Source organism: Grampus griseus (assembly GCF_964374135.1).
Source record: "Grampus griseus genome assembly, chromosome: 1".
Classification (NCBI taxonomy): Eukaryota; Metazoa; Chordata; class Mammalia; order Artiodactyla; family Delphinidae; genus Grampus; species Grampus griseus.
The window spans coordinates 182,727,687-182,737,716 of record NC_139017.1 but is presented as its reverse complement, the minus strand read 5'-3'; positions in this window follow the sequence as shown (position 1 = coordinate 182,737,716).

Here is a 10,030-nt window from a genome sequence, read left to right as displayed (position 1 = left end):
GGCAGCTACCTTTGACACAACACTAGTAACTATAGGACTTATTCAGATGTTGGCCACTTTCCCACTATGCCTTTGCCCCCGGACCCACGTTGTGTTTGGTTGTCATGGCTCCTTTGTCCACCCCCGTCAGTGCTGGGTCTTCAGTGTTTGCCTGTTTACTGTGACCTTGACACTTTTGCAGGGCATCGGTCAGCTCTTTTGTTGAATGCCCCTGAATTTGGACGTGTCTGATGTTTTTTCTGGATTAGAATGAAGTCATACATTTTGGCAAGAGGCGATGTGTCCTCCGGCATTGTATCGGGGACAACACGGCATCCATCTGTCTCATGGCCAGTGACGTTAACCTTGATGCCAGGGTAAGGTGCATTTCTCCATGGTAAAGTCACTGTTTTTCTCTTAGTAATCAATAAATATCTAGCGGGGAGATTCTGAAAACATCCTCTTTCTCATCACACACCCTCAACACTAATTTCAGCATCTACCCATGGGTCTCGCCTACAGTGATCACTGTGGTGTTTGTCTAATGGTGTTTTCAATTTCTCTCATTCCTTCCATATTTATTAGTTAGAGTTTTTCAGTTAAGGAAGAGCTGTGCCTTCTCTCCCATTTACTTATTTATTCAATTATTTATATCAGTATAGAATCTTAGATATTTAACTTATTCTATGGGTTATAGTCCTGTATTATCATTATTTATTTTGTTGCTCAAATTGTCCAAGCTCGGCCTTTGGGAACTATTTCAATCAGCCCCTGTGTCCTTTTAACATACCTCCATTGGGGCTTCCCTGGTGGCGTAGTGGTTAAGAATCCACCTGCCAATGTTGGGGACACGGGTTCGAGCCCTGGTCGGGGAAGATCCCACGTGCCACGGAGCAACTAAGCCCGTGCACCACAACTACTGAGCCCGTGTGCCACAACTACTGAGCCCGTGCGCCTAGAGCCCGTGCTCCACAACAAGAGAAGCAACCGCAATGAGAAGCCCGTGCACCGCAAAGAAAAGTAGCCCCCGCTCGCCACAACTAGAGAAAGCCCACGCACAGCAACGAAGACCCAACGTGGCCAAAAATAAAATAAATAAATTTATTTTAAAAAACCCTCCGTTATTTATTGTTAATTTAGGTGAAATTCACAGGACATAAAATTAACCATTTTAATGTGTATGATTCAGTGGTGTTTCGCACATTCACAATGACGTCTGACACCACCAGTAACTAGCTCACAAATGTCATCTCCCCAAAAGGAGACCCCCACCCATTAGCAGTTTCCAGTTGCTCTCCCTCTAGGCCCCTGGATTTATCCGTTCTAGATATTTCATTTCATATACATGGAATCATCAATATGTAATACTTTGTGTCTGGCTCTTTCACTCAGACTAATGTGTTAGAGTTTCCTTCTTGGTGTGGCCTGTGTCAGGGCTGCATCCCTATGTGGCTGAATAATACTCCACTGGATAGACGGACCACACTTCGATTATCCTTCATCTGTTGATGGGCATTTGGGTTGCTTCTACCTTTTGGCTCTCGTGAGTAGTGCTGCCGCGAACACGTGTGCTCAAGTATTTGTTTGAGTGCCTGTTTTCAACTATTTCCCTAAGAGTGGGATTGCTGGTCATTCTATGTTTAACTATTTGAGGAAGAGCCAAACTGTTTGCCGCATCAAGCGCACCATGTTACCTTCCCACCAGCAATGGGTGAGGGTACCAATTTCTGCAAATCCTCACCAATACTCGTTATTATTAGTTTTTTTAAAGTCCTGTATAGTTATCCTAGTAGGTGTGAACTGGTGCCTCGTTGTGGTTTTGATTTGCGTTTCTGTAATTACTAATGACGTTGAGCATCGTTTCATGTGCTGTTGGCCATCTGTATGTGCTCTTTGGAAAAGTATCTATTCACCCAGTCTAGTCCTCTGTGCATTTTTTAGTTGGGTTGTTTGTCTTTCTGTTAGGTAAGAGTTCTGTATATATTCTGATTAGCAGACCTTTATCAGATACATGATTTGTAAATATTTCCTCCCATTCTGTTGGTCGTCTCTTCACTTTTTGGATAATATCCTTTAATGCACAAAAGCTTTTTTAAAAATATTTAATTTAATTAATTTGTTTTTTTGGCGTCTCTGCCCGGCATGTGGGATTTTAGTTCCCTGACCGGGATCGGACCCAAGACCCCTGCAGTGGAAGCTCGGAGTCCTAACCACTGGACCGCCAGGGAATTTCCAAATGCACAAAAGCTTTTAATTTTGATGAAGTCCAATTTACCAGTTTTTTTCTTTTATTGATCATTCTTTTGGTATCCTATTTGAGAATCCATTTTCAAATTCAAGGTCATATCTACACACTGCTATATTTAAAATGGATAACCAACATGGACCTACTGTATAGCACAGGGAATTCTCAATATTATATAACAACCTAAATTGGAGAAGAATTTGAAAAAGAATATACATGTATATGTATAACTGAATCACTTTGCTGTACATCTGAAACTAACGCAACATTGTTAATCAACTATACTCCAGGATAAAATAAAAACTTTTGGGGCGGCAGGGAGGCTCAAGAGGAAGGGACTCTATGTATACATACAGCTGATTCACTGTGTTCTGCAGCAGACACTAACACAACATTGTAAAGCAGTTATGCTCCAATTAAAAAAAAGGTCACACACTAAGAATATCTACATGTCTGCATTTAGGAGTTCTTTTAAGGTTTTTTAAAAAATTTAATTTTAATTTTATTTTTGGCTGCGTTGGGTCTTCATTGCTGTGCGCGGGCTTTCTCTAGCTGCAGCGAGCAGGGCCTACTCTTTGTTGCGGTGCGTGGGCTTCTCATTGTGGTGGCTTCTCTTGTTGCAGAGCATTGTCTCTAGGCGCACGGGCTCCAGTAATTGTGGCACACGGGCTTCATTAGTTGTGGCTCGCAGGCTGTAGAGCGCAGGCTCAGTAGTTGTGGTGCACGGGCTTAGTTGCTCTGCAGCATGTGGGATCTTCCTGGACCAGGGCTGGAACCTGTGTCCCCTGCATTGGCAGGGGGATTCTTAACCACTGCGCTACCAGCAAAGTCCCTGCATTTAGTATTTTTAATATAAATAAAATAGTTATTCTGAAAAAACCCAGAAAGTTTTAAAAAATAATAGAAAAAAATTCAAGATCGTGAAGACTTACCCTGTATTCTCTTCTAAAGAGTTTTATAGTGTTAGGTCTTACATTTAGGCCGTTGATCTATTTTAATTTTGTAGGTGGTGTGATGGTGGAGGTCCAGCTTCATTCTTTTGCATGTGGCTACCCAGTTTGCTGAAGAGGAAGTTTTTTCCCCATTGAATGGTCCTGGCACCCTTGTTGAAAACCAATTTGCCATAGATATATGGATTTTTTTCCAGACTCCTGGTCCTACCCCATTGATCTCTATGTCTGTTCTATGCTGTAACCACACTTTTTTTGTTGTTTGTTTTTCTCTCTCTCTTTTTATTTTTAAATTATTTTTTATTTTTGGCTGTGTTGGGTCTCCGTTGCTGCGTGCGGGCTTTCTCTAGTTTCAGTGAGTGGGGGCTGCTCTTCATTGCTGTGTGTGGGCTTCTTGTTACGGTGGCTTCTCTTGTTGCGGAGCACGGGCTCTAGGCACACGGGCTCAATAGTTGTGGCTCGTGGGCTCAGTAGTTGTGGTGCATGGGCTTAGTTACTCCGCGGCATGTGAGATCTTCCTGGACCAGGGCTTGAACCCGTGTCCCCTGCATTGGCTGGTGGATTCTTAACCACTGGGCCACCAGGGAAGTCCCACAATGTTTTGATCATGATAACTTTGTAAGTTTTGAGATCAGGAAGTATGTCTTCCAACTTTTTTTTTTCAATATTGTTTTGGCTATTCAGAGCCCCTTGAGATAACATGTGAATTTTAGGGTCAGCTTTTCCATTTCTGCAAAAAAAGATGTGGGAATCTTAATAGGGATTCCCTTGAGTCCGTAGACAGCTTTGGGTAGTACTGCCTCCTTACCAATATTAAGCCTTTCAATTCAAGATGGATGGATGGATGTCTTCCCATTTATTTAGGTCTTCTTTAATTGCTTTCCACAGTAATATGTAGTTTCTGGTCTTTCATCTCTTTGGTAAAATTTGTTCCTAGGTATTTATTTTTTTTGGATGCTATTGTAAATGGAATTGTGTTCTTAATTTCCTTTTCAGATTGTTCATTGCTAGTGTGTAGAAATAGAACCAATTTTTTAAATAGTATTTATTTATTTATTTAGTTTCTGTCTGTGTTGGGTCTTCATTGCTGCGTGTGGGCTTTCTCTAGTTGCGGCGAGTGGGGGCTACTCTTCGTTGTGGTGCGTGGGCTTCTCATTGTGGTGGCTTCTTTTGTTGCGAAGCACGGGCTCTAGGCACGTGGGCTTCAGTAGTTGTGGCTTGTGGGCTCTAGAGCGCAGGCTCAGTAGTTGTGGCGCACAGGCTTAGTTGCTCCGCGGCATGTAGGATCTTCCCGGATCAGGGCTCGAACCCGTTTCCCCTGCATTGGCAGGCGGATTCTTAACAACTGCACCACCAGGGAAGCCCCTATAACCAATTTTTCTGTGTTGATCTTGTATCCTGCAATTTGTTAAATATGGTTATTAGCTGTGGTCATTATGGGAGATTTCTTTAGGATTTTCTATATATAAGATCAAGTCACCTGTGAATACGGGTAGTTTTACTTCTGCCTTTCCCATTTAGATGCCCTTTCTTTCTTTCTTTCTTTTTCTAACTGCTTTGGCTAGAATTTCCAGTACAATGTAGAATAGAAGTGGTGAAAGTATAGTTTACCTGTCTGTATTCATGTTTTAAGTTTTACTACAAAGAACAAGGAAAGGACATCTGAAAGGCCACTGACTGTTCAGAAAAGTTGGAAAATTATTGGAAAGGTGACAGAGAAAGCAAAAATACTCTATCATGGGACAGAGAGAAACGTGTCATTGTGATTTTTATTAAATCTATAAACATCTGTTTAATAAAAATTACAATGACACGTTTCTCTCTGTCCCTATTTTATTTGTGTCCTCTTTTGTAAAAGTCTTACATTTATGTATATTAAGAGTACAAAATATTATTATTTTTGATATAAAGAGTTAAGAGACAAGATAAATCCCTGTATCACAAAACAAAAAGAAACATCATGAAAGTATGTTATATGTTTAGCACACATATTGTTTGTTTAATTAGTCCTACTGTTATTACTAATGCCATGTTAGTCATTGTTATTTTGTTTAAAAATAGCATTTATGTAACAGAAAAGTAAATAACACAGAAGAACATATAGTTTCAAAAAGCCCTGTTTCTCATTTTTTATGTTAAAGTAACAACAGTTGTTAGGGGACTTCCCTGGTAGTCCAGTGGGTAAGACTCCCAATGCAGGGGGCCCAGGTTCGATCCCTGGTCGGGGAACTAGATTCCGCATGCATGCCGCAACTAAGAGTTCTCATGCCACAACTAAGAAGTCCACATGCCGCAACTAAAAGATCGTGCATGCTGCAACTAAGACCTGGTGCAGCCAAAATAAATAAATAAATAAATATTTTTAAAAAGTAACAACGGGTGTTATACTATGTTGTGTAATTGTTTATTACATAGGGTGTTTCTCACACATGCTGTTTTATGTACTGTGCACAGTAGTAAACGTCGGCAGTGCTGTGTCTCTGGCTGGATGGCTAAAGGTTGGTCGGGAGCAAGCCTCAAAGGCACCGCCGCTGGGGGAGCAGAGATCTCGGCAGGTGTGTTTCTCTCTGACCCGAGGGTGGACACGCAGGGGGCCCTGAGAGAGGATCAGGAGAGAAGATGGGAGGGTTAGCCGGGGAGCCCCACAAGGCTTGGGACAGAGAGCAGTGCCCTCATCTAGGGACCATGGCCTGAGCAGGTCACAACTGGTGCCTCACACTCCAGGGTGCCTGCCCCTCCCTGGTAGGCAGGGTTCGCCCACCGCCCGCTTCTGTTTCTGGAAGGAAGAGGCCCAGGCTTCACTCAAGGGGAGAAATGGAAGAGTCCCAGAAGAAACAGAAAAGACGGTCCGCTCTGGAAGGTGGAGGATTCTCCAGCTCCCTTGGGAGGCCTCTGGAGGGGTCCAGGTTCGCAGCGCTTCCACCAGCTTCCGAGGGCGGAGACGCTAGGTCTCCCTGATCTCTGAGTAACTCCACCTCGGGCTGACCTGGGTCCTCTGCAGCAGCTGGACCAACAAGTTCTGGCCAAGGGGACACCAGCCGGTGGGGCGGCCCTCCTCCCTCTCCCTCCCGGGCTCACAGGTGGGACCTGAGCCTGGGCAGGAGCCCCCGTCGAGGAAGTCGGAGCCGTCAAGGAGAGTCAGGCGGGTCCCTGAGTCCTGGGGACCCTGCATCCAGCCCTAGACCACCTCTACTAAAGGGGGAAATGTCCTCTGCCCTTTTTAAAAAAATATTTATTTATTTATTTGGTTGCACCAGGTCTTAGTTTGGGAAGGCGGGCTCCTTAGTTGTGGCATGAGAACTCTTTGTTGCAGCATGCACGTGGGATCTAGTTCCCTCTTCAGGGATCGAACCCAGGCCCCCTGCATTGGGAGTATGGAGTCTTATCTACTGCGCCACCAGGGAAGTCCCCCATCCTCTGCCTTTTCAAGCCACTTTTATTTAGAGGTGTCCCGACACTCTCAGTTGAGCTGGATCCCAGCTGGTACGGCGGCCCCCCTGACGAAGGCTCCAGAGACAGCAGGGAGTGGGGAGACCAACGCAGACAGAGGAGAGGGACCTGGATGAAAGGGGTCAGTGCAGAAAGCAGAAGACAGGCCTTTAGAAATCTGTAATTGAACTAAAATGAGAAAAAAAGCTGCACTTAGGAAAGAGTACTATCTATGAGGAGAATCAGAAAAAAACAACACGAACTCAGGTAAATAACCCAGCCATTCTCCACGTCTGTGTGGACACTGACCCGTGTCCTACAATTTAACTAAATTTTTTAAAACCAAATGAACTAAAAGGCTTTATTGACATCACAGTATATTCGAGAATCATTTTAAGAGCATTACAGCTGAAAGAGAATGGCATGTTTACCGTCTTGTCATGCACTATTTTTTTGGAAAAAAAATAGAAAGTAATACAAAGAAATCCTATTAAGTAACTTGGAGCAGCATTTGGAAAAAGTACACCTATTTACAGATTTTTAAAAAATATGGTTTTACCTACATAGTCACAATGTGCCTCTATAATGAGACAAGCCCTTAAAGCTCATGGGATTTTGTAAACATCGTGGCATTCTCACCACGTCATTTCTCAGCATTTTCCATGGGGAGGGTTGATCATCGTGCATGGGACTGATCCCATCAAGGTTTCCACACAGCTCGTCAATTCGCCCCCATCCGGACCCCTTCTGCGCTGGACCATTGGTCCATTTGTCCCTCCAGCATCTGTCCCGCTCCATGTGCCTCAAGGAAACCTGTGATTTCCTGCTTTTTCTCTTTCAAGGCCGCTTGCCTTACCTCCTCAAACCTCTGACCCTTGCTCTAGACAGCTTGCTCTCACTGTACAAATAATAAATGTTGGAGAGGGTGTGGAGAAAAGGGACCCTCTGACGCTGTTGCGGGGAATGAAAGTTAGTGTGACCACTGTGGGAAACAGTATGGAGGTGCCTCAGAAAACTAAAAATAGAACTACCAACAATCCCACTCCTGGACATCTATCCAAAGAAAACTCTAATCCAAAAACATACATGCACCACTATGTTCATAGCAGCACTATTCACAATAGCCGAGACGTGAAAACAGCCTAATGTCCATCAACAAATGAATGGATAAAGAAGACATGGTACATGTGTACAACGGAATATTACTCAACCACAAAAAAGAATGAAATAATGCCGTTTGCAGCAACATAGATAGACCTAGAGATTATCATACTAAGCAAAGTAAGTCAGAGGAAAAACAAATACCATATGATATCACTTATATGTGGATTCTAAAATATGGCACAAATGAACTTATCTATGAAACAGAAACAGACCCACAGACACAGAGAACGGACCTGTGGTTGCCAACGGGGAGGGGATTGGGGGAGGGGTGGAGTGGGAGGTTGGGATTAGCAGATGAAACCTATTATATACAGGGTGCATAAGCCACAAGGTCCTGCTGTGGAGCACAGGGAACTATATTCACTCTCCTGTGATAAACCCTAATGGAAAAGAATATTGAAAAAAGAATGCATATATAGATATAAAACTGAATCACTTTGCTGTACAGCAGAAATTAACAAAACATTGGAAATCAACTACACTTCAATTTTTGAAAATGTAAAAAAGTAGGCAATTTGCTCTTGAAACCGGGAGGGGGTGTCCCTGTAGGCTCCAGGGCACAGAAGCCTTTTTTTGTCCCCGGTTTCTTGTAGGCAAGACTCCAGTCCATGACCTTCCCTGGGTTCCAAAGGGCGGATTCGAACAGTTCCTAATCAGGGGGGAAGCAGCCAGGAAACCACCTGAGGCGAGATTCGAGGGACCCGAGAAGCCCCTCAAGATTCGGAGAGCGACCAGCTGAGATGAGATTACGGGAGTACAAGCCCTGCACACACCCTGATCTTGTCAGCAACCCCTTCCTTGAAGTACTGAGTATTGATGGGTACCGCCTCATCAAATCGTCCCGGGTGGGGACACATAGTTTTTCAAGGCAAGTGTCCCCCTGTGCCTGGCAGAGCAATAAAGCTATTCTTTTTCTACTTCACCCGAAACTCTGTCTCCGAGATTCCATTTGGCACCGATGCACAGAGGCTGAGCTTTCGGCATCACTCTCGATTTTCATTCTGTGAGAGTAACCTCTCCTACTGTGTCCAGCTTTAGTGGTTGAGGATCTTCTCCTATTCTGCCTCATTTTCCTCTTAGGAGATGACAGTGTGGCGGCTGCCGGCATTAGAACCGCGCGCAGAACTGGGGGTGCCCAGCTGGTCCTGCGGGAACCACCGCCCCAGGGCTGCCTCACCTACTTCTTGTCTGTTTCTCTCTTTCTTTTCTTTAAATTTATTCATTTATTTATTTATTTTTGGCTGCGTTGGGTCTTCGTTGCTGCACACGGGCTTTCCCTAGTTGCAGCGAGCGGGGGCTACTCTTCGTTGTGGTGCGCAGGCTTCTCATTTTCACCACTTTATTATAAAAGGCTGTAACTCCGGGATGGCCAAATGGAAGAGGCGTGTAGGGCAAGGTGTGTGGCAGAGGGCATGGAGCTCCCTGCTCTCTCGGAGCACAACGCTCTTCCTGCATGTTCACCAACCCAGAAGCGCTCCCAGCCCCATCCTTTTGGGTTTTTATGGGCATGACTGACTAAATTATTGGCCAGTGGTGATTGAGCTCAATATCCAGCCCCTCCCCGCTCCCCAGAGGTCAGAGGGTGAGGTTGAGTCCCAACCCTCTAATCACTTGGTTGGTTCCCCTGGCAACCAGCCCCCACTCCTAGGAGCTTTCCAAAGACCACCTTGTTAACATAAACTCAAGTGTGATTGAAAGAGTCTTGATATGAATATCAAAATGCACCTTTATGACTTTTTACTTTAATAGACAGAATTATTATTTGTAGTATTTACACACATAGTCTTCCATGGTAATGTTAAAGTTACCATTTTCTTCAAATGCCCCTCAAAATAACACACTTTGCCTTCCTAAGTGAATCTTGGACAAGGAAATTCAGTGAAAGTGATCTACTTACGACTGTGTCCCATGTCTCTCTCTCTCTTTTTTTTTTTAACATCTTTATTGGAGTATAATTGCTTTACAATGGTGGGTTCGTTTTTGCTGTATAACAAAGTGAATCAGCTATATGTGTACATATATCCCCATATCTCCTCCTTCTTGCGTCTCCTTTATGACTCTTCTGACTTAGCAAATTCAAGGGCTTTAGGAGCTCTGTGCCAGAAGCTAGGGACAAAGACCAAAGGTTTATTTCTTGTTATAAATCACAATATCAAAGAGCTTAACTAACGAAAAGAAGGGATGGAAGGTAAATTTAGGAATATTTACCAGAAAAAGAGGTAAACACTAGGTGAGAGAAGAAAATTAGAGGTCCAATCAGAAT